The sequence below is a fragment of the Hyaena hyaena genome, unplaced genomic scaffold (genome assembly GCF_003009895.1).
Source record: "Hyaena hyaena isolate Hyena2069 unplaced genomic scaffold, ASM300989v1 scaffold_43, whole genome shotgun sequence".
Lineage (NCBI taxonomy): Eukaryota > Metazoa > Chordata > Mammalia > Carnivora > Hyaenidae > Hyaena > Hyaena hyaena.
In genome coordinates this window covers 616622-641317 of record NW_024080675.1, presented here as the reverse complement: position 1 = coordinate 641317, position 24696 = coordinate 616622, and the positions used below count along the sequence as shown (strand labels likewise).

Here is a 24696-nt window from a genome sequence, read left to right as displayed (position 1 = left end):
TATCAGCTTAGTCAGATTCGGCATTCCGTCCATAGTCTCTTTCTCAAGTCCTCTTAGGCTTTGGCCATTGACACTCACCCACCTGGCTTCTTCCTAAATGACAAGGTCCTCCTGTGGCCTTGAAAGCCCTCCTCATCCTCCTTTTCCCAAATGTGTTGGGGCCTCTGGCCTCTCTCACCACTTCTAGGTCCTGTTTGTGGGCAGAGAAGGTGGCGGCTACTCTTTCTGCACCGCACTGCGAGGCTGAGGCTGCCCCAGCCCGTGACCCTGCATGCCCCCCTCACCCACGCTTCTTCACACAGGGTTCCTGGGAAGTGACCTGTAGGAAGCGAGGTACAAGTCTCCTCTGCTCTGAGCTTCTCCAATTTTCCACGAAGTTTCTTTTATCTTCTGACCCCAGAGCTTCAATGGCGGCAAATAAAAGGAGACCCACACAGCCAGCTCCCCCATTTCCCCTTCTCCGGCTTCTCTCTCCTCTTCCAAGCTGGTAGAACTTTATTTGGAGGAAGGGAAAGGCTAGGAAGAGGGAACGCTCCTCCTGAGCTGTGGTACTTTCTTCCTCCACGTTGATGGTGTGCAGATCGCTCCAGGAAGGCGTCCTCAGCCCTCAGCGTGGCGTCTGGCAGATAGTAAGCCTTCAGTAAGATTTAATGAACGAACAAATGACTGTATTGGTATGTGCTTGCCATCTTGGATGATACTCTTGCCCAGAATAACCTTGGAGAAAGTGCCAAAGACCTTAATTTGGTAAGAGTTTCAAATGTCCACTGCAAGATAGTTGTCTCCTCTCCTCATGAGTGAGAGCATTGCTCTCTGCAAGCCAGAAGCAACTCAGTGTGCAAGAAAATAAGCACATGAAGGGCTGCTCTGGGAAGGCAACAAATAGGCAATAGTTATTGGTGTTAAGCCTTAAAAAGTGGCTTTTTGTTTGTGTCAGTGCTGCAGACTTAGCAATCCCAAAGATATTGATAAAGAGCTAATGTCCTGGGGTGTCTGGGTAGCTCAGTCCGTGAAGCATCCAACTTTGGCTCAGGTCATGATCTCGTGGTTTATGGGCTTGAGCCCCGCATCAGGCTCTGTGCTGACAGCTCAGAGCCTTGAACCTACTTCAGATTCTACTTCTTCCTCTCTCTCTCTGCCTCTCCCCTGCTCACGCTCTACCTCTATCTCAAAAATGAATAAATATTTTAAAAAGAGAGAGAGAGAGATAATTGGCCTAAGTCACTGGACAGAGGCATCCTCTGGGTGCTTCTCCATTCAGGCATCATCAGGAACTTTCTGACAAATGAACATTTTCACTGACTCTGACATGAGTTTTTCTAAGGTGGGCCAGTGAGTTAGGGAAAGGAGAGAAGAAGGTTTATGTTTGGAAAAGAGATGACCATTATGGAAGTTGAAAACAATAGAAGCTAAAAATTGAGCAAAGTGATATATTAAAAAAACTGTGTTTGATAGAATCCTGTAATAAGATATGTGTAAATTACACATAACTGGCATTCAATAAATTTGAGTGATAAGCATATTAATAAAATAAAGAATATTCATATCTATGAGCTCTACATAGACTCTTGGGAAAGCTGACATAGGAACTAAAATATTCCCTTATTATATTGTTTCCATAGGAAAATATGTTTTGCGTTCCAAACCACTGACTTGCAATGGAACTTTTGCAGAAGCTGGGGTTGTTCCTCTGGGGGTAGGTTACATGGCACAGACCACAGACCTCTTGTGGCCAGCCCACACATTTAGAAGCCCACGGGCTGGGCTCAGGGAAGCAGTCATTGGGAGTGGGAAGAGAGGGACAGTTACTCTCTTTTTAAATTTAATTTTAATTTGTATCAGAAAAATACATGTATAAAGTTAGAAGGTCCAAGTATTCTACAGGCTCTATAATGAAACATACAACTGTCTCCCAGCCCAGGCAACCCAGCCTTGATTTCCACTTCCCACAGCAATTGTTTTCCATTCTTTTAGCTGTTTTTTCCTCCTTATTTATAAATAATGTGCTTCTGCTTGCTGATTTCCTGAGTTTTCCGTTTGGGACATGATCGATTGACTTTTTACTTTGGATGTTTTGGGTTTAGCTCTCTTCCTTCACCATCTTCATAATCCAACCCCCCCCCCCCATCAAATGCTCAAAATAATGCCACAACTTAGTTTCATACTTCATCAATAATTTCCTTTTCAAAAATACAGGTAATACAGCTACCTGATTTTTTTTTCCTGTGATGGTATAGGCGTGGTTTCATTTTGAAAAGAAAACGATTGTCCCAGTTGGAAGCCAACTAAAACACAGCATCACTGTGAGCATAAGAGAGAATCCATGTGACTGGCTTTACTAGGCACGTTCTCCTTTAAGTGGCAAAGAGGTGGTGACCTTGACCCTGCGGAGAAGGAAATGTGGTCCTAGCATGCCCCTGGGCATCACAGTAATCCAAATTTACATGGTTTTAATAATGCAGACCCTGTATATTTGCTTTCCACTCTGGAAATCAAACCTTCCACAAGGCAAGGAAGACTTAGACAAAGCTGATTGTAGATGTTTCATTCTTGATGTCAAAGTTAGGGTACAAATAGTGGATTACAGGAAGTAGAGGGGAGAGGTAGACAGAGGGAACTGTGTTAATATCCTCAGCTAACATAGTGGGGAGTCAAAGCATGCTGCATAAATAGGAGAAGAAAAGGAGGGTTAAGTATGCCATATACATGTGCAGAGGAAACCAAAAGAAGAACTAAACTATAAATTAGAGAGCTGGGGGCAAGGAGCTAGGAAGCTAAATCCTCATATTTAATGGAGGTGAGTCAAGATACCCTATCTTAAGCCGACAAAGAAATTGCTTTTAAAAACAATCTGAATTTTTTTTTAGGTTTATTTCTTCATATTGAGAGAGAGAGAGATTAACAGAAAGTGGGGGAGGGGCAGAGAGAGAGGGAGAGAGAGAATCCCAAGCAGGCTCCTTACTGTCAGCACAGAGCTGGACATGGGGCTTGATCCCACGAACTATGAGATCACGACCTGAGCCAACATCAAAAGTCAGATGTTTAATTGCCGGAGCCTCCCAGGTGCCCCAAAACCAATCTGAATATTTTTTAAAAAGTTTTTTTAAAGTGCTGGACAAAAGCAGTGGTCTCTGAAAAGTTGTGTGAGTGTGGGGTGAACAGTGTTGGTTTTCTCCCAAGCGATTGGATTTTTAAAAATTTTGTGTATGTATTACTTCAATTATTCAAATGTAAAAGAGGGAAATGCACACATTTTTTAAAAGTTGAATTCAGGGACGCCTGGGTGGCTTGGTCAGTTAAATGTCTGACTTTTGATCTCAGCTCAGGTCTTGATCTCAGGGTCATGAGTTCAAGCCCTGCCCTGGACCTCATGCTGGGTGTAAAATCTACTTTAAAAAAAAAAAAAAAGTTGAATTCAATGTGAACACAGAAGCCATAGTACAGGTGTCCAGATTGCAATAGCAATCTGTATTATTATTCCTTCAAAAATTGCAGTTTCCAGGCACTTCTTTAAATGGTAACATAAGCTTAATGCGTCTCTTGTTGAGAGACTTATGAAGTTAGCATTGGATATGGGCAACATTAGGGGAGGAGATAATGTATTTCCATTGCTCTTAATGTTGGCCACAAGGTAAATGAGCCAACCGCTTAGATAATGATGAGGAGAGACTGCACAGAGGTGGAAAATATGTCTTTATGATACACCTGGTTCCTTGTACCAAACCCAATTTATCATGTGGAATCTTCTAGTATTACCTAAGCAGGTCTCTCTTACTTGCCTTGGTCCCACCCATTTCTGCAAAGCTGGATTTCAAGGAGGATTAGATGCAAATGCCTTCTGGCTCCATAGCTAGGTGTCCTAGATTGTGTGTGGATAATGCATTTGCCTTCATCATCTCTCCTCTTGGTCAAACTTTGTAGTCATGGGGGAAAGGGGCAGTGTCCATCTTTGCAAAGAACGTGCCCCTTAGTAGGCTCTCAATTTGTTGAAAGAATGAAATTCATAGCAAGACTTATAAAAGCATCCACAATTTGACCCCAGCTAGCTTTTCCAGCATCTTCGTACCTTCCATGTCCTTACACCAGGAGACATTCCTCTGTACTCCTGTGCCTTTGCATATCCTGATTCCCCTGCCTGGAATGTTTTTCTCTACTGTTTTAAGGCAATGACTTCTTTAAAGGAGCTCCTCCATAGCAGCCTCCTCAAGCTCCTTGACAGACAGAACCCCTCCTGACCGGCAGCCTGGAACTCAGTAAAGGTTGATCCTGTTGCTGAACAGATGTTCCTTAACTCTACTCGACAATTGTCCCCAGGACCCTATTGTGAGAAAAATCTATATCTTAGCTTACACCTGCAGGGAAAATATAATCCAGAAGCTCATCAAACTGGGTGAGAAAGGCATTAGGTGTTGCAGCAAGGGAAGAGATCAGGAAAATGTTGTAACGGAGGGATGTAGCTTTGAAAAAGCAAGCACCCTTTACACTCTGATGGTGTAGGGATTAGTCACGGGGAATGCAATAAAAGAGGCTCTTCTCTTCATCACCTTGTCCCCGTCCATCGCTCGTTCCCTTCCCAATGGCTGGGCTCGGTTATGTTTGCCAACAGATTTCTCCTGAATTCATTTACCCTCGAGACTCAGACATTCTGCAGTCAGTTAAAACGTTTTTAATTACGGAAAATTTTAAACATGCACATACAGATCCTCAGATACCTACAACCCAGTTTTAACAATGATGGATATTTTGCTAATCTAATTTTATCTCTCCTTCCACACTTCTTTTTACTGGAGAGGGAAGCAGGAGTATTTTAAAGCAAAGCACACATCTCAGGATAGATCTCTAACAGATATCTACTTTTAAAAACTTGCAGTAAAGTATACCCAACATAAATTTACCATTTTTTCCATTTTAAGAGTTTAATTCAGTGGCATTAAGTACATTCACGCTGTTATGCAATCATCACCACCATCCATGTCCAGAACATTATCATCATCCTAAACTGGGACTCTGTACCCATTAAACACCAGATCCCCATTCTCCCTTTACCACAGGCCCTGGTAACTTCAATTCTACCATTTGTCCATGTGAACGTACCTATTTCAGATACCTCAGGTAAGCAGAATTGTCTAACACTTGTTTTTGTGTCTGGCTTACTTCACTTGGCATCATGTCTTCAAGGTTCGTCCGCGCTATAACATGTATCAGAATGCCATTCTTCTTTAAGACTGATCAGGACTTTGTAAGTAATCATCGAAGCAATAATCCTATTACATCATAGCAAGAGAAGTCCCTGGTGTCTGGTGGTCCCCCTTCTAGGGGTATTAAGATGGATCAGTTCAAGTGCTGCTAGCCTGATCCATGCGTCGATAATGTGGCATTTTAAGTGTTCGTAAGTGTTTGCAAGTGATCTCAAGCATACGTATGTGTCTGTGTCTCTCTGTGTATGTATTTATATCAGTCACCATGCTCAGCCCTACACTGTCTTCTATGCGTTCTATACATCCTCAAAACTTCCCACTGTCCCTGTTCAATCTCTGATGCTGATCTAGAATTCCTGAGCCCTCAGGTTTCATCCAAGACAGCTCTCTATTTCCAGTTAGTCCTTGAGTTCCCTACAAATGGGAACCCACTCAGAGCCACACAGTTCTACCTGAAAGGAAGATCTGTGTAAAAGGAACTCTCTCCTTACCTGCCTTGAATGCTCGTTCTAATGGCTGAGCATTTCATGGAGAGTAAGTCTGCCTTCTGTTCGATTTGGGAGATTAATTCTGTTTCCTCTAAGTTTGGGGCTTGGTGGGACTGAAGAGAAGCTGGCCAGCAGACCTTGCAGATGGGCTGCGGGGACATGATGCTACAAGGCTAAGACACATCCCAGGTAGCCTCCATCCCTCATGAATTTAACAAAAATTGGCCAAAGACTGGAATATGTTTTTATTGAAACTTCCCAGCTTGGATTTGTTATTTTTCTTTTGAAATTAAATACAGATAAGGTGTTTTTAAAATGCAAATATTCAGAGCATATGAACTAAACAAGACCTGACAATTTTCCAAAGTTCAGAGTTGACATACCTAGTTTGTGCCCTTATAAATTCACAGAGGCCAACAGGTGCCAGACTTAAAAAAAAAAAAGTTGGTCTACCTCTTACACACTCTGCCTTATTCAGGAGGAAGGATGGAGCAAGAAGGAGGGAGAAGACAGAGCAGAGAGAGGGGGGCAGAAGGGCCTGAGGTGAGGGGGGCAGGAGGGAAGAGGAGAGCTCGAGTCTATAGATAGAAACAGAGCCTGCTCCAGGATGCTGGACGCTAGATCATCTATCCAGTGGAAATAAAATACGAGGCACAAATGCGAGCTGCACATACAATTTTCAATTTTCTAGTAGCCATATTAATAAATGTAAAAATAAGCAAGTGACATACATGTTAATAATATATTTTATTTAATCATAAGTATTCAAAATGTCGTTTTAACATGCAATGAATGGAAAAATTATTAATGTGCTATTTTACAGTCTTCTCTGTGTATTAAGTCTCTGAAATCCAGTGGGTATGTTATGCTTACAACACGTCTTAACTCGGACTAGCCACATTCAAGCACTCAGTGGCCACATTGGCAGGGAGCTATCTTATCGGACAGCATTGCCCTAGTTCTTGACCTGCTCAGACTCTTTTCTCAGCTGCCAGTCTGTAAAACAGGGATACCTCTCCCTGTCCCGATCCCTTTTTAGGGTTGTGTGAGATGCATGAAGCTCATAGGTGTGAATGTGCTTTGTAGGCTAAAGCTATTGGGCCCTTCACAGGCCCCTACCTCGGGAGAAAGAAGACAGTATTGCCAATATCAACCTATCAATCGATGTATTGCCTGGTCACCTGGACTTAGCATGTATTGAACCAAAAAGAAGTGTGGCAGGGGCTCACAGACACCTCCATTTTACAGGACAGTTCACTTTCACAACAAACACCAGGGTGATGGAGCTAAGGTTGTCAGTTGTTGTTTTACAAGACATCTACTATCCCAATCTTTGTGTTTATGTTTAAAATGAAAGGATATTGGGGCTCCTGGGTGGCGCAGTCGGTTAAGCGTCTGACTTCGGCTCAGGTCATGATCTCGCGGTTCGTGGGTTTGAGCCTCGCGTTGGGCTCTGTGCTGACAGCTCAGAGCCTGGAGCCTTTTCAGATTCTGTGTCTCCCTCTCTCTCTGACCCTCCCCTGCTCATGCTGTCTCTCTCTCTCTCAGAAATAAATAAAACATTAAAAAAAAAAACAATGAAAGGATATTTTAATACTCTCCCAAGCACCAGGAATGGTAAGATGAGAAAAATAAGCTGCCTGGTGCTGATGAGGTTATAGAATGTATACATAATGCAAACATGTATATATAAGAGGCAAATTGATGTGTCCCCTAAGACTCTCGTTTGCAAGTGTCAAAATACCTAGTTCAAATGGCAAAAGAAAAAAGGGGAGTGTACGGCTCACGTAACTGAAGACTCACGTAACTGGTAAGTGTGGCTGTAGGGTCACCTTGATACCTCCCACTTCTTGGCTCCGCCCTTCATCTCTGGCCCTATGTGACCACCTCAGCAGCCCCTGGTGCTCAGACCCTATGTTCAAGTCCAGCAGGAAGCCCAATGAGCTTGTCTACAGAGACCCCAACCAAACAAGCTCCCAGCAGCTTATTGGCTCTGACTGAGCCCATTCTTGAACCAATGGCTGTGGCCCCTGGCGCGGTTTGCTCTACCTGGTCACCCAATGCGCATGGACTGGGAATGTGAGGGAATTTCCAAAGGAAAACTGGTAAACTGTTACTTAAAATGGGGTGGACAGATACTGAACGGCCAAGAAACAACAATATTGACTAAAAATTGTGGAAATGCAGAAATGGTGTAACCAGGGATGGCTTCATGAGCGTTTGGTCGGTATAGTCCCACTCTTAAAAGGTCCCACACTTGGTTTAATGCTCGGCTCTCACCAGCTTGAAATTCTTAATAATTTGAGAGCAAGGGGATCTACATTTTCATTTAAATTACAAATCACATACTTATCCTGCATGTGACAACACTGCGTTCCATACACAAAGAAGTGACTTTGGAACTGATTTTTCAAAGATAAAAGAGCAATTTTCCAAGTGGGAAGGGCTAAGAGGTAGAAAGGAGCAGGAGGAAATTCTAGGAGGAGGGATTAGCACAGACAACAATGTAGTGATGTGAAAGGTTCACTGAGAAACTGAAACCACTAGCGTCTCAAGTGGTTGGGGGTTAAAGTGCAGGTACAGAGTAGCCCCAGTTGAGCTGGAAAGACAGTGACAGGGAAGGACCTGGTGTGTCAAGCCAAGAGGCTGGACCTCAATTAATATTTCTTGAATGAATTAACAAAGCCAAGTCAAGTAAATTACACTAGAAAAAATATTTCTTTTTTAAACCTATGTTTTCCAAATGACCATTATAAACTAACAGCCGGGTTTTCCTCCTTGCTTTTCCACCGCTGACTAAGGCTAACTCTTCACCATGTAATATTAGCGTCTACTGATCTTTATCATCAGCATGTTAACAAGGTTTGCATTCCACCTCTGTGACTTCACCATCCAAATATTTATGAATCAGTGAGATGTTTCTAAGAACGTGTTTTCCGGCTGTTTGTAACAATAATAGTGTGCTTTAATTACAAAGATGACGTTCTAAAACCTAAATAGAACAAGCCTCAATTGTGTGGGAGTTCATTGCTTTGGTGATAAAGAAGAAACACAGACGGTGACTCAGGTAGAACACTGTTTCATTTTCATTTTGTGTTTCCTTTGCTTCTACATGTCAGGGCATGTTAGAAAACCCATGGAGAAGTATGTTGTGGGGAACCTGAAAGTTAAAACTAAGGCTCTATGTGTGAGAAGGAAAGTACAGCGTTCCCTTCCCAAGGTTAACATGAAAGGGAGATGATGGCTTCCCTCCAGCACATGATTGTGAGCTGGTAATGACCAATATTTCGCTCCCAAATTATTTTTTAAAAATGCTAAAGAGTTACCTAGGAGGCTCAGTCAATTAAGAGTCTGACTCTTGATTTTGGCTCAGATTATGATCTCATGGTTTGTAAGATCGAGCCCCACATCAGGCTCAGCACTGACAACTCAGAGCCTGCTTGAGATTTTGTCTCTCCCTCTCTCTGCCCTTCCCCCACTCATGCTTGTATGCTGTCTCTCTGTCTCTCTAAATAAATAAATAAACTTTTTTTTTTTAATGCTAAAGAGACAACACTGGTTCCTCTGAATTGAGAATCTTTTTGAGTTTCTGCCACAGGCTTATTCCAAGTTAAATGAAACTTAAGAGAAGAAAGTGATGTTCAGGTATTTGCTAGGTAATTTGCTGAGTGTAGAGCCTTCGTCTGCCTTGTTCATTCTTGTATTCCTAGCACTTGAACAATACCTGGCTTGTAGCAGGCACTCAATAAACAGCTAATAAATAAGGGAATAAATTTATTCCTCACAGTAATCCTATGTGGGGTGGCTGGGACAACTTTTCAGATCAGAACACAGAGACTAGGGCACCTGGGCAGCTCAGTTGGTTAAGCGTCTGACTTTGGCTCACGTTATGATCTCACAGTTCATGAGTTCGAGCCCCGCATCCAGCTCTTTGCTGACAGCTTGGAGCCTGGAGCCTGCCTTGGATTCTGTTTCCCCCTCCCTCTGCCTCTCCTCCACTCACTTTCTCTCTCTCTCTCAAAAATAAACATTTAAAAATACAAAAATAAAATAAAATGTGTCTTTAAAAAAAAAAGAACACAGAGACTATGTGCTAGAAATTGAGGGAAGGAGATGGTATGTCCAGGCAGGCATGTACAAGGCAGAGACAACATAAGGCTTCTTTGTGACCAAGTGTGTGACTCTTCTATAGAATCCCTGGTCAATGGAGAATGATGGCAGGGGAAAAGGGGCTCTTAAAGTGCAACATTCCCTTCCTGATCATCATCTTCATCATCATTATTGACTGTAGACACAGAGTTTAACATATAGGATTGAAGAACTATAAGGAATTTCAGAATTTATTTAAAATACTAGAAACTCCAATTTATGAATAATTTTTAAAATATTTTTTAATGTTTATTTTTATATTTTGAGAGACAGAGAGAGCTAGAGCACTAGAAGGGGCAGAGAAAGAGAGAGAGAGAATCCCAAGCAGACTCCATGCTGTCAGCACAGAGCCCGATGCAGGACTTAATCCCACAAACCATGAGATCATGACCTGAGTCAGATGTTTAACTGACTGAGCCACCCAGGTGCCCTATATATATATGTGTGTGTTACACCTCTGGATAATTTTATATATATATGAAACCACCACCATCCCCTTATCAGCCATTACTAGCTCCATTTTCAATGTCCCAGGCCAACAAGTATCAAAGCTGGGACTCTTGTCACCTCCTAGAGCCATCCCTTAGTACAGATTCTTTTTTAAGCTTAGTTATTTATTTTGAGGGAGACAGAGATAGCATGAGCAGGAGAGGGGCAGAGAGAGAAGGAGAAAGAGAGAGAATCCCAAGCAGGCTCCACGCTACCAGTGTAGAGCCAGACACAGGGCTCGAACTCACAAAACCATGAGATCATGACTTGAGCTGAAACCAAGAGTCAGACGCTTAACTGACTGAGCCACCCAGGCGCCCCAGCAGAGATTCCTTGATCAACACAGGAATCTGACCCTCAGGAGGGGACCCCAAGGCTATTCAGTTAGTAGAGAACCAAGCTGAACCCCAGATCTATGTCATTTCCACTTACCCAACGTTCTCAATTCGAGATGAATACCTTGTGGAATTGTTTTGTTGATGTCAGTCAATGCTAGGGTTAGCAGGACAAAAACTATCGGAGTTTATTGAGAATTGATTAGTCATTCCATTTCCCACCTTAGAACTATTTGATTTTTTTCCTGTATCCCGTCTCAGTTCCTGGCACACGGTAGGCATTCCATAAGTGCTTGCTACACTTAATTAAGCCAGGATTTGATTTGGGTGGAATCTCAGTCCTTAATATTCTTCAGTGGCAGCACTAGAAAAAAGGAGGAAACTATACCCTCTGAAAGGCACAGTATGATACTAGCTTTTACCTTCATTATAATATTACATTTATGCTTTCATCTTTTAAGACTTAACATGCTCCATTATAGGAAAGTTTAAAAATTCAGATATATATGAAGAGAAGGAGGGGAAAGCCTCACCAACCCAAATAAAGCACCTTCAATATTTTATGGCAATTTCATGTAAAATACATGTATTCATGTATTTTATTATTTATTTATGGTTTTTATTGAGTTGTGATTGTTCAGTATTTACAATAGATGTATCTTGCGTTTTAAAATTTACATTCTCTTTATAGCATTCTTTAAGTTATAAGCTCTTTGTAAATAGGGGCATATCATTGAAAAAAATTGACTCTTACTTAAATGAGCATCTATTTTTGTCACTTCTCAGTTATGCTTGGCTGAGAATCACTGACTTCTCCCGGTTCCTTGGTCACTGGCTACTCCATTGCTAAGTAACCACTTCATCAGAAACCTAGCTGGGGTGAACATTATTATTTTTGTATGAAGACTTAATTTTAGCAATTATAAGTTCAGAAGAAAGTGGAGAGGAAGATACACAATTTTCCCATCAGCCCCAAATATGCACCCATTATCTACATTCCCCATCAGAGTGGTACACTGGTTATAACTGAGGAATTCACACGGACACATCATAATCACCCAAGGTCTATAGTGTACATCACGGTTCATTCTTGGTGTCATACATTTCTATGGATTCAGACAAATGTATGATGACATGTATCCTTCATTATAGTATTGTATACAGTATTTTCACTGCCCTAAACATCCTCTGCCCATCCATTCCCTCCACTTCCTATACACACACACACACACACACACACCTCGCCTCTCTACCTACTACCGATCTTTTTACTGTCTCCATAGTTTTGTCATTTCCAGAATGGCATATAGTTAGAATCATACAGTATGTAGTCATTTCAGATTGGCTTCTTTCTCTTAGCAATATGTATGTAAGGTCCTTCATGTCTTTTCAGGGCTTGAGAGCTCACTTCTTTTTACTGCTGAATAATAGTCTGTTGTCTGGATGTATCACAGCTGATTTATCCATTCACCCACTGAAGGACATCTCGGTCGCTCCCAAGTTTTGGTAGCTATGAATATCCTATAAACATCCATGGGCAGGTTTTTATGTGGACATGCTTTCAACTTATAAGGATAAATACCAAGGAGTGTGATTGCCAGATTGTATGGGAAGAGTATGTTTAGTTTTATTAGAAACCACCAAACTATCTTCCAAAGTGGCCGTACCATTTTGATTTCCATCAGCAATGGATGAGAGTTGCTGTTGACCCACATCTTCACCAGCATTTGGTGTCGGCAGTGTTCTGGGTCTGGGCCATTCTAATGGCTATGTAGTTGTACCTTATTGTTTTAATTTGCATCTCCCTGATGACATACGACATGGAAAATCTTTTCATATACTTATTTGCTATCTGTATAGCTTCTTTCGTGAGGTGTCTGCTAGAGTCTTTCTCCTATTTTTAAAAGTGAGTTGTTTATTTTCTTATTGTTGAGTTGGTGTCAATATCATTGGCAAAAGCTGGAGGGAAAACACAACTGGGAGCTGTGGATGCACTGGGGGCAGATTTGCTGGGTACTGGGTAATTATCAGTAAGTTGCCAATAACCCAGAATAGGCTACATTAACCCCTACATTGAGCCCTAGGGCCCAGCCTGGCTACCTTCCTCCTTCTCTCCCCCAACCCCATCCAGTCTTTCTGTCATTTTGATGTCCCCAACATGCTGATGCCAGAGCCCTCCCTTCTTAGACACCCTACTGCAAAAACTGTCCCCAAATGAACAAGAGCCTCTTCCCCACCCCTAGTCCCTACAATACCAATCAAACCTCTCCCCAAGCCCTCCCAACTCTCCACTGAGATACGGGACTCCTCCCCTCTCTGTCTGTCCTAACACCAAGCTGGTGCCAAAATCCAAAGGCGGCTGCCTGGAAGTTTCCCCAAATCATCCTCTCCTGTTCACCTCCCTGACCCCCACCTCAGCTCAGGCACTACTGCTCCACACAGCCCCCAAAATGTGAGAAGCTCAGCTTTAAAGAATCTTGAGTTTTGCAATGAAAAGATCTATTTTACTTACAGTATTGTGTTTTGTGAATCACTTTTATTTTGAACGAATAGCACATGAGGGTGAGGACACCACCAACTTTCCAGCTCATGGGGCCTTGCATGGTGTCACATGACCAGTGTCGCCGCTTCCTGACACCTCCACCAGCATCCTCCTCTTTCATCCAGGCTGCCTTCCACCCTGCGCCAGCGATCTTCCTCAACGACATGTGCTTGTGTCCACCTGCTGCTGAATGACCCTGTGACCCACCCCTCCCCTTTGTCCCTGGGACACAAGCCAACCTGACTATCACAACCTTTGGGACCTATTACAATGTGTCCTCCCTGCCTCGTCCCCAACTCCCCCTCTCCTCCCACATACTTCTGCTCGGCAGCTACCTCACCATTAGCTGGATACGCTACAGGTTTCACAATTCTATATTTTCATTCATTGCAAACACACTGATGGTGGGGCCAGCATGTGCCTGGACCGGTGCAAGGAGTTGGGGACGAGCATAGAGATGAGCAGGGCACACCCCCCATCTTCCTGGCACCCAGGGCCTCTGCATTTGCTTCTCTTTGTGCCTGGAATGGCTTCCCTCCTCTTCTGCCCAGAAAATGCTCAGCCTTCAACATCCAGCTCAAACGTCACTTTATCCATCAGCCTTTGCCAGCTCTCCTGGGCAGAGCCGTCCTGCCCCACTTTAGCCCTTATTATATCAGCCTGTAACTACCTGTTGTCAAAGTCTGTCTCCCCACGTGCTGTGAGCACACGCAGGGCAAGGAAGCATCACTGTGTACCTATCTGTAGCTTCCGACGCAGCACCTAGCACACACTAGATGCACATTACATGTTTGTGGAATGGTATATATACGATAACATACATATGGCACCTGCTATTGCTGGATACTGTTGCATGCACGGTCATTTGCCACCTAAACAAGATTTAAAACTCCTCAAGGGCAAGGAATGCTCTTCTATTGCCCTTGTAACCCTGGCGTGTCTACACATACTGCTGAGAACAGGATCTGGCAATAGGACACATTTGAAGAATTGACTGGTAGGTATAAACTCACCGGAGTGACTCACTCTGCCCTCAGCCACTCCAGTTTCAAGTACAAGTTCATCATCAGATGATTTCAGTTCATCATATTTTGGGAAACAGAATAAAAGTCCAAAAAGCCCTACTCAGTTTACTCAGTCAATAGCAGGGCTTATGTTTGTGGTTAAAGCAAATTATGGAATAATTGCAAATTTGGCAGGCGGGATAGTATCACAGAGGGCACAGGGATGTGGAATTTGTCAAGTGAGAATCTTCTGGGACTTTGAGTAAGGTCTCTAGAAGTTTCCACGCATTCACTAAGACTTTGATAAAAGGAAGGGTGCCCATTTTCAAAAAGGGAGGCAAAGCTTAAAAAAAACCCCAAAAAAGTACATGTGTAAAGCTCTCTAATATTTAGGGGATGGTACAGATTAATAGAAGTTTTCAAGTAAGTCAGTGTTTGAGTCAAGTGCCTATGAGCAATTTTCTTAACATTTCTGAGCTTTGGTTTCCTCATCTGTAAAACTGAAATAATACCTACCTCACAGGGTTATTTATTATAAGGGTGAAATAAGATACTAGGTATTTTTAAAAGTTCTTACCATTGTGTCTGGCATGTAGTATGTGCTCAGTAAATAGTAATTACTAAATATGACCTGGCCACAGACTAATTAAAAAAAATTTTTTAATGTCTATTTATTTTTGAGAGAGAGAGAGAGATAGAGAGAGCAGGGGAGGGGCAGAGAGAGAGGGAGACCACAGAATCTGAAGCAGGCTCCAGGCTCTGAGCTGTCAGTACAGAGCCCGATGTGGGGCTTGAACCCACAGACTGTAAGATCATGACCTGAGCCAAAGTCAGATGCTTAACCTCCTGAGCCACCTAGACACCCCAAACTGATTTAAAAAAAAACCTGTTTTAAAATCAGTCAGTAAGTCACCCTGAGAGAGAGAGAGATTTCCTTTGGAGTCTAGACTTTTTTTTTTCTTAAATGTTTCATTTATTTCTGAGAGAGAGAGAGAGAGAGACAGTGTGAACAGGGGAGGGTCAGAGAGAGAGGGAGACACAAAATCCAAAACAGGTTCCAGGCTCTGAGATAGCCTTCAGCACAGAGCCTGACGTGGGGCTTGAACCCACAAACTGTGAGATCATGACCTGAGCCGAAGTCAGATGCTTAACTGACTGAGCCACCCGGGTGCCCCTAGACATTTCTTATGCATCAGAGTTCTTGGTGACTTGTTAGCTTCAGGTGTAAGGCAGGAGAAAGGAAAAAACGTAACATTTTTTGAATACCTCCTACATGGAAGCCTAGAGGACACGTTGTTCTTTAATCCTCTGTATCACTTTGTAAATTTGATATTATCCTCATTTTGCAGGAGAAACTGAGGTTTCAGGACCCACCCAAAGCCAAACAGGAGATGGCAGTGTAGAGATTTGAACCCAGTTCTGCCTGCCTGTCCAAGGTTCTTTCTGCCATCTCTGGCTCCTACCCCTCCGCTGCTCACCTCTTCAGCTTCAGGGATGCTACGCGTGGCCCCCACTAGCACAGGATGCCCCTGGAATGTTGTCTGTTGCTCTTAGAATCAGCACTCTTCATCTTGGCCCCAATCTTGGCAAATAGGGCATGAAGGGAACTCAGAAATTTGGCTGCTAAGGTTCCTTTCAGTTTAAGATTTATGATCCTGAGACCACATAGAGTCACTTGTTTTCTTTTAGCTCCACTTCCCCACCATCAAATGAGCACAGTCAACCACACCAGAGTTTCCCAGGATTTCCCATGAACTTGTTGAGAGGTAGTAGGTGTTGTGGGTGAGCAACCAGACTTGGGCAATTATTTACCCTCTTTGTGCCTCGGTTTCCTCATCTAGAAAATGGAGAGGTTCACAGTACTTACATCATAGGGTTGTTATGAGGATTAAAAGCATTAAGTATATGTAAAGGGCTTAGCCTGCAGTATGGAACACATTGAGTGCCACATAACAACAATGGCTGATATTATTTTATACTTCAAGGCAGAAGAGAGGGGGCGCCTGGGTGGTTCAGTTGGTTAAGCATCTGATTCTTGGTTTCAGCTCAGGGCATGATCTCATGGTTGGTGAGTTTGAGCCCACATCAGGCTCTGTGCTGAGAGTGTGGAGCCTGCTCGGGATTCTCTCTCCCTTCCTCTCTCTGCCCCTGCCCCACTTGTGCTCTCTCTCTCAATAAATAAATAAATAAATAAATAAATAAGCTTAAAAAAAAAAAGGCAGGCGGGTTACTGTGGGTGGCTCAGTTGGTTAAGCATCTGACTTCAGCTCAGGTCATGATCTCATGGTTCGTGACTTCGAGCCCCACATCGTTGAGAGCTCAAGCATCTAATCAGGCTCCTCTCTCTTTCTCTTGCCTTTCCTGGGACTCTCTCTCTCCCCCCACCTCTCTCCCCTCACTCACACATTCTCTCTCTTAAAAGGCTGAAGAGAGGGTACTAATCTCTCCCCCCACCTCCAGGTTCTTATGGAATATAATCTTCCATGGTCCATCCCAAGCCCAAAATGTATTTGATATCTTCTCCCTTCCTTAAAAATTCTTGTGTGACGTATATTTAAATTCAACATTTCCATATTTGTTTAATATAAAATAATAAAGCACTTACTAAGACAGACACTTCAGCAAGATCTCTTCTGTTTACGTCCCGGCTCTGGCGCACAATGGTGTGTACCCATGTGCGTCTCATGCCCTGTTTGGTGGAAGCTGATGACGCCCAGGGTCTCTATGGCTCTAGTGTCTTATACTTTAGGGAATCAGCACCCCCCAGACTCCAGGAACCTGCTCCATGGCCACCTGCCTGGCGTTACCCATGCCACCCTTGCTGCTAAGCTGACACAGAGATACCAGAGCTGAGGTGCTACTTAAGCTGCAGTGACCAAATTGCCCAGAAGGCACAGGCAGAAGCATTGTTCTGGCTGGTCTACCTCTGTACCACCCACCCATCCATGCTGCCGACTGGATTTTCTGTTCTAAGATAGACAAATGGGAAATAAAAGGAGATGCGTAGGTGAAAAGCAGGAAGATTAAAGCAGGTGCTCCATGGGGTACTTTACCTGCAGGATTTGTTTGTTTGGATGTTAGGAAGCAAGGAAACTGTGCAGGAAGTCATAATTACTTCCAGCTTCCACAATGCCCTATGCAGCCCTTGAGGGTAGAAATCAAGACCCCTTCCTGAACTCCATTTAAGCAACAGGGGCAGTGAAGGAATTTGATGCCCCCTTCCCCATTATAAAGATTTTAATCTGGGGTGGGTCAGTCAATTAAGCATCCACCTTCAGCTCAGGTCATGATCTCCTGGCTCGTGAGTTCAAACCCCGCATCAGGCTCTGTGCTGACAGCTCGGAGCCTGGAGCCTGTTTGGGATTCTGTATCTCCCTTTCTCTGCCCCTACCTTGCTCACATTCACTCTCTCTCTTTCTCGAAAAAAAAAAAAAATAAATATTAAACATTTTAAAAATACATTTAAATCTGTAATAGCACTCTAGCAAAAATATTGGCAACACTCTAAAGGTTAAAAGTAGGAAATGACTAAGTATATCATACTACATCCATGGCCATGGAAAATTATGGTAACAAAAGTCAGGACAGTCCTTCCTTCTGGGAGGTAAAGAGAGGCAGATGTGATCTGGACTGGTCACCTGGGGGCTTCTCAGTACTTGAGGTGGTGGTCTACTTCCTGACTTGTGTGGTACTTTTTTTTTTTTTTTTAAACATTTTAAGTAATGTCTACACCCAACACGGGGCTCAAACTTACAACCCCGAGATCAAGAGTTGCATGCTCTACCAACTAAGCTAGACAGCTGCCCCTTGTGTGGTAGGTTCTTGATGTTTGTTTTATTATTAAAATGTGCGTGTATGTTCTATATCATAGTCTGACGCATCCTACATTTCACAATAGAACGAACATCTTATTTTTGAGAAGAAAAAATATAGTAATAAAGACCTCATACAATTCACAGTAATAAGCAAAGGAACAAATTTCAAAGTTGCATGCAATCTCAGTCACAACCATGCTCTTAAAAATCACGTATGAGGCAAAACTAGAGGCAAATACATCAAAATAGCGTTTGAAACTACGGGTACTTTTTTTCTCTTGCCCATTTCCATATGTCTGTATATGTCTCTCTCTCTCTACACACACACACACACACACACACACACACACGAAATGTATAAAAGCTCTCCCAAAGGAATCTTTAAAAGTATAAATCTTTTCATTATTTTCAAGTCACTCTCACATCTGTTACCTCATTGATTCTTACAACAAACCTTTGGGGCAGTCAGTGCTAAATAGTTCCATTTTATAGGCTGCAACACAGGTGAGGTGCTCATGACCTGCACAAGTCACTCAGTTGGCTGGAAGGAAACTTCTGCGTGGGTCCCAGGTCTCCTGAGTCCTGCAAGCACCTGGAAGCTGGGACTTCAGTTTGGACACTCAGAGCTCCAGGGTCCCCACACTTAAATGGGAATAAGCTGCTACCTGGGCTTTGGTCACATGGTCCAAGGTGGGTGTCTATGGCAGTAGAAGATAGACTACATACAAGAATGTCCCCGAAGATGCAATCCCCACCCAGGGCATTCTCATACTCCTTCCTTTCTAGCAAGTCCATGAGTAAAATTCCTTGGAAATGGTGAGAAAGAGAGAGAGAAAGATCAGTTGTTGGGACCACAGGCTGTGTTTGAGAATCAAGTTGGACAACATTTCTCAACTCTAGTTTTTAGAGAGAACGGTGATTAGCGAAATGGGTCTGTCATTGTGCTATTCAATGCCTTCCTCTTGCCACTTCTTTCCCTCCAGCTCTCTTAGGATGGGTTGTCAGGGGCTTGCTGGATGGCTTCAGAGGTGTCCATTCAAGAGCTTCAGAGCTCAGCCCAGGGTCCTTTATTTCAGAGAAGGTAGGGCCTTAGAGAGAGGTGGTACCTTGCCCAAGATTACCAAAGGCAGGGGAGTCTGGGTAGCTCAGTTGGTTAAGTGTTCACCTTCAGTTCAGGTCATGATCTCACGGTTCATGGGTTCAAGCCCTGCACTGGGCTCTGGACTGAAAGCTCAGAGCTTAGAGCCTGCTTTGGATTCTGTGTCTCCCTCTCACTCTGCCTCTCCCCCATTTGCACTCTCTCTCTCTCTGCCTCTCAAAAAATTATAAAAATTTAAAAAAAAAGAATACCAAAGGCAGAAAGAGACCAGAACCCAACCTCCCACTCCCAGCCTGGGGCACTTAGCACTGGACCACTCACTGGGAGCTTAAAGCACTGGTGCACCCTGTGCTGAGGAGAGTGGTGGTCTGTACCAGAGTTGTGTGGGTGGAGAACAGGGATCCGCTCTCCTTTTCTGTATGGAGTCTTATCCCTGCTCCCTTGAAGATGAGCATTTCTGTATATAGCTCTACCTCATCCACCACTGTTGCTACTGACTCAAGGGACACAATGGGCTCTAGCCAAGATTCAGGGGTTTCCCCCAGAAAGCCCTTCTTGATTCATAATGATACCCTTACTGAGGACTGGCTGTGTATCCCATTCTCAGTGAATCCTCCCAACAAGTTTATGTGTTTGCTGTTACTGCCACCATTTTCCAGCTCAGCCCAGAGACAGAAAGGACTCCTCCAAGGTAACACAGCTGCTAAGTATGGAATCTAGCATCAGAGTCCCACTTTCCACGCTTCAGAGCCCACTAGGAGGATGTTTCCCTATTCTCCTGGGGAGGCCCATTTTGGAGAACCTTAAATTAGTAATCCCCACATCCTAACGGCCTTTATAGAAAGTGTGGGATTTGGAAAGCAGAGGAGAGAAGAAGAAAATCCACCCCACTCCCTGTCTGTGGCAAAGAAGTGCCACGAGCCAGGACAGGGTTGGTTGCTAGTGCCTTTAACTTACCCGTCCAGAGCTCTGTAAGCAGATATACAATCTGGGGGTTTGAAGAAGAATAATGTGGGGGCCGGGGCGTAGGAAGGGACTGTTCCCTGGATTAAGAAACTGCTAAAACCTTTAAATATCCCTTGAACTACTTTTTTTTTCTTTTGGCTTCCTGCAATGTTTGGGTGTTTAGATTCTGTTGCCACGTGTGGGCTGTTTTTAGCTGCCTAGTTCCCTCCCCTCCCATTTTAACTTTTTCCCCTTCCTTTTGCACATGCCCCAGCATGAAGTTTCCAATTCTTATCTCACTCAGCAAAACATACTAAGGGGGGTCTGAATGTGGATTCCCTCCACGGTTCTCCAGGCGGGGAAATTCAGCAGTATTTAAGTCTCTGTTTAACCTTCTTCCATTGAGGATTAACCCCACCCCCATCCCCCAAATAACCCCCCGCCGCCCGGCGCTTCCTTCTTAAGGGGAGAGGCATTCTTTGCGTTTGTGTAGAGAAGCGGTTCGGTCCGGGAGCTTTTCTGGTCCCTCTTCTGGATGGTACGTGGTGTACATGCTAGAAGTTGGTGGCGTTAACTACAGTCAGGGTAACCTGAGGACACACAGGTCTGAGATATTGATCACTCCTCCGGCGGCACACACCTTGGGGTTCTTCCCTTGCGCCGCTCTTTCCTAGTCTCCCTGCAATTGGGCGGGCATTTCACAGTTCTCCTGGGGGCTGGGGGCTGGGAGTCAGGCAGCAGTAGTTTTTGTTTTCCCTGGATAAGCGTTTCATTCACAAGGGGTGGACTGACTTCTCTGTCAAGATGCTTATCACTTTTAGAGTTTCCATGGGAGAGCGAGGCAGAGGACGCCAGGATCACACTTCGGTGTCCAGCTGACGGCATTTTCTATCCAGGTGTGATTTGGAGATTCAAAACCAAGAATTATTTGAATGAAACGAGACCCATAAAAGGATCGGAAGGCACGATGATAATAAAAATGAGGAAATGAGGAGGGGCTGTGGACTTCCGTGTCCTAATTCCCCTTCTCTCGTAGGAACCAAGAAGATGGACTGGCTGTTTATTTACCCTACGCCCTAAACTGAATTTCCCCGCAAGGACGGGATTAAAACACACATCTGGCTTGGGCGTATTTAAATGTAAACTGGGGGGCGCCTGAGTGGCTTAGTCGGTTAAGCGTCCGACTTTCGCTTAGGTCATGATCTCGCGGCTCGTGGGTTCGAGCCCCGCGTCGGGCTCTGTGCTCACTGCCAGCTCAGAGCCTGGAGCCTGTTTCAGTCTGTGACTCCCTCTCTCTCTGACCCTCCCCTGCTCACGCTGTCTCTCTCTCTCTCCTAGAAATAAATAAAAACAATTAAAAAAATAAAATGTAAACTGGTTCAAGATTTCTGTAGGCATTTCACGAAAAGAAAGAAAAAAAGGGGCGGGTTTCACCTGATCTCCTCCATCTCCCTGTTTCACTTTATCATGGTGCAATTTATGCCAGGGCAATAGGTAAGTAGATACAATAGATACGTAGACAATCCCAAATAATTTTCATTTAAAGTTACAATTGATCTTCCTTCCGGTCTTGCAGCGTTCTAGGGACTGTGCCGACACGCCCGGGTTTACCTGCGGGAGGGTGGAGTGCGGGGGCGTGGGGCTGGCTGAGAGGGAGGGTGGGGCCGGGAGAGCCGTTACCTGGGCGAAAAGCAAAGCAAAACAACCGCCGCACGCTTCCCGCGCTACGTACGTAGCTGGAAACCCGGTCAGGGCTCCATCCTCCAGGATCCTACGTGGAAACCCTGGGCTCCCAGACCGGCTGGGGGCGGGGGGAACTTCCGAGGCCGGCCTCGGGCTTGCCTTGGCCGACCGGAATTTTGGCGAGGGTGTGTTCTGGATGAGGTTTGGGCTTGGGGGAGAGGAACACGGCTGTGGGGGTTCCGCAGTTTGACCTGCAGCTCTAAGGGTCTCTGCCTCAGGCGGCTGCGCAATCAGAGGGGCTGGGGAGACGGACAGATATCCTCCGCGGGTGCAGGACTGCGTGTGTGTAAGCGGAAGTGGGGGAGGTGGGAGAGACCCCTCGGGCCCTGCCGACTGTAGCAGCTTTAGGGGAGCAGGTGCGGGAGTGGGGCTGCCGACGAGGCCCGGGTTCCAAGACCCTTCTAGTTCTTACCTCAAATTACCGCCAAACTATGATCTGCGATCCCCTGTCTCCCAAGAGGCAGGTGGAAGCAGGGGTTTCTGCCCCTGACCGTGCCTCCTACACCCCACGCGCACACGCGGGTCCCCCCTTCCCAGGCAGGTTCGACACTTCGCCGGCCATATGCGCGTCCACATATATGCGTCCTTGGGCAGTTGAGAAGGTCTCTGGTTCTGCCGCTCTCGAAGCCGAGACAGTTGGGGTCGGGGAATCCGAACGCGGAAATTGTTTTTAAGGTTCATATCCAGTTCTGCCGAAGCCCCAGCGCTAATCTGAGACCACGGAACCCAACCTTTCCCGACAACTAGGCTTGAGGGTAGAAGGGATTTCCTTTACGGGACCTCATTTCGGCTTCGGTCAGTGCGCCCCCAGTGCCGGCGGTCCTGTCCCAGCCAATTCCGCTCTCGGCGCAGAAAAACAAGTGAAAGGCGAAGATGGGTTTTCCCTAAACGCAGCCCAGGAGAGAGGAGACCCCCACCCCCACCGCCGTCCTCCGCCCGGCTCGCGTCGACAAAGCACCTTCTCTTTCCTCCAGCCCTGGCCGCTCGCTTTCAGCCCCTCTTAGTCCCTAAATTGCCTCTGATCTTACAGCTCTCTCATCTTTCCATGTTGTGTTCGTTTCACTGAGAGACTATCAATTTCAAACTCCTTGCAGTCGTTTAAAAAAACCCAAATCGCCCAGTTCTAGCACCGGCCCTGGCCTCGGAGTCTGGTTCTCCACCGGCCCGGAGGCGGTTCCGCGTGCGTGCTCGTGCGGGGTTCACCCGGGCTGCGGGCGCACGGTGCCCGCTGAGCGCTGCCCTCCGCAGCTGGGTTAACGGGCGGACTTCTCTGGCCCTGGCGGTCACCCCCGGCGGGGAACTGTGCGTTCACGGCAGGGGTCCTTTGGGCACCTCTCCCACAGCGGGGACTACCACTTCTGACCCTACCCTGCCCTCCATTTGAGAAGGAGGCTTTTGGCGGGGGAAGGGGTATTTTCCAGAGCCTCCAGAAAATGACCACGCATTTTAGAGAAAGGTCGTGCCCGCTTCCCAGCCTCACCTAGTCTGGGCTGCGGCCAGGCCCCGCCCCTCCATCTCCCCCCTTCCACCCATCCCCCAACTTAGCGGAGGGAGAGATGCCAGCGCAGTGGAGTCATGCCGCTGGCTTGGGCACCATTGGCTCATGCCTGGGACACGCAGCGGCGAGTACGCACATCTGGCGGTCAGCCCGCACGGCTCCGGTCCTGATATGGAGAGAGAGGGCGGGCGGGTGTGTGTCCGAGCGCGCGAGGCCGGGAGAGCGCGGCCGGACAGGCTCCTCCCCGAGCTTGCATCACCGGTGCCCCCCCTTCCTTCCCCCTCTTTGGCCCCTCCTCCATCCCTCCCCCGTGCCCAGCCTAGTTCGGCTGGTTCTCGGGGGAAGCTATTAATAGCATTACGTCAGCCTGGGACTGGTAACCCGGAGTAAACGGGCACGCCGCCAGCCGGAGGTCTATAAAAGGGGTGATGCAACGCTCTCCAAGCCACAGTCGCACGCAGCGAGGCGCGCAGTGCACAGCGCTCTCCTGGCGCCGCCGCCCGACCCCGAGCCCGAGCCCGAGCCGACCCGCCAGCCCGCGCGCCGGCCGTGAGTCCTCGGGGCTCGCCCGCCCGCCCCGCAGACAGACAGCCCGACCCTGCCCGCCCTCTGGACCCTGGCCGCCCCGAGTGGAGACCGGAGGTGAGCGCTGGAGCCGAGTGAGTGAGCGCGGCGAGGGTGGCTGGCTTTCATTCCCTTGGCGCCCCTCTAGTAACCAGTCCCGTGACCCCTGCGCCCGCCCCCCGAGCCGCGCGCCCAGCCTCCGGCTGCGAAGGAACTCTGGCCGAACTTCTCCCAGCCGAGGCTGCTCCTCAGCGCTCCGGGAAGTTTCTCGCAAAGAACTTTCTCTTTTGACTTGGGGCGCCAAAGGTTCCCGGTGACGGAGACGTCCCGTTCCTCCACCGGCTTCGGAGCACTGCTCCCCTGGGCCCCGCGGCCCTTGCTTACCTCTCCCGGAGCGGGCGTGGGGAGGTGGGTGCGTCGGGGTGGCCGAGGCTCTCCGCGTCGCTGGCCCCCGCTCATCCCTCGCTCCGCGCCGGGCACCGCCGCTCCCGAGTCCCGCCTTCCCGGGGCCCGCTGAGAGGCACCGAGGCCGGTCGCGGGCGGAAGGGCTGCCCCGGGGGCCGGAGCGAATGAATGGGAAGGGGACCAGCGAGCCTGGGTCCCGGGCGCGGCCGCTGGGGGTCGCCCTGCGCGTCCTGGAGCGCCGGGCCGCGGGACCGCGCCGGAGCCAGAGCGAAAGTTCCTTGGGATAAGTTTAGAGGTGGCGAGCGCTCGTGTTGCTGTCCCGGGGCGGAAGGCGGAGAGGGCTCCCGGCGCACGCGAGCGGCCAGCGCCCGGGCCCGAGACTTCCTGTCCCAAAGCTCTCTTACACGCTTTCCCGTACCTGT

At 46.5% G+C, this 24696-nt stretch overlaps 1 protein-coding gene across 4 annotated transcripts in view; it reads left to right on the top strand.

Moving 5' to 3' along the window:
- Nucleotides 1-24696, top strand: part of ATF3 (activating transcription factor 3) — a 59150-nt gene that overhangs the window by 23283 nt on the left and 11171 nt on the right. The window contains exon 1 of one of the 4 annotated variants that reach the window (XM_039230090.1): nucleotides 23703-23947. The exons of 2 other annotated variants lie outside the window; for them this stretch is intronic. The gene's annotated coding sequence lies outside the window, so the exon portion shown is untranslated. Of the gene's footprint in view, nucleotides 1-23702; nucleotides 23965-24696 lie in introns of those variants that run through there. One more of the 4 variants, XM_039230091.1, reaches the window with a different exon arrangement.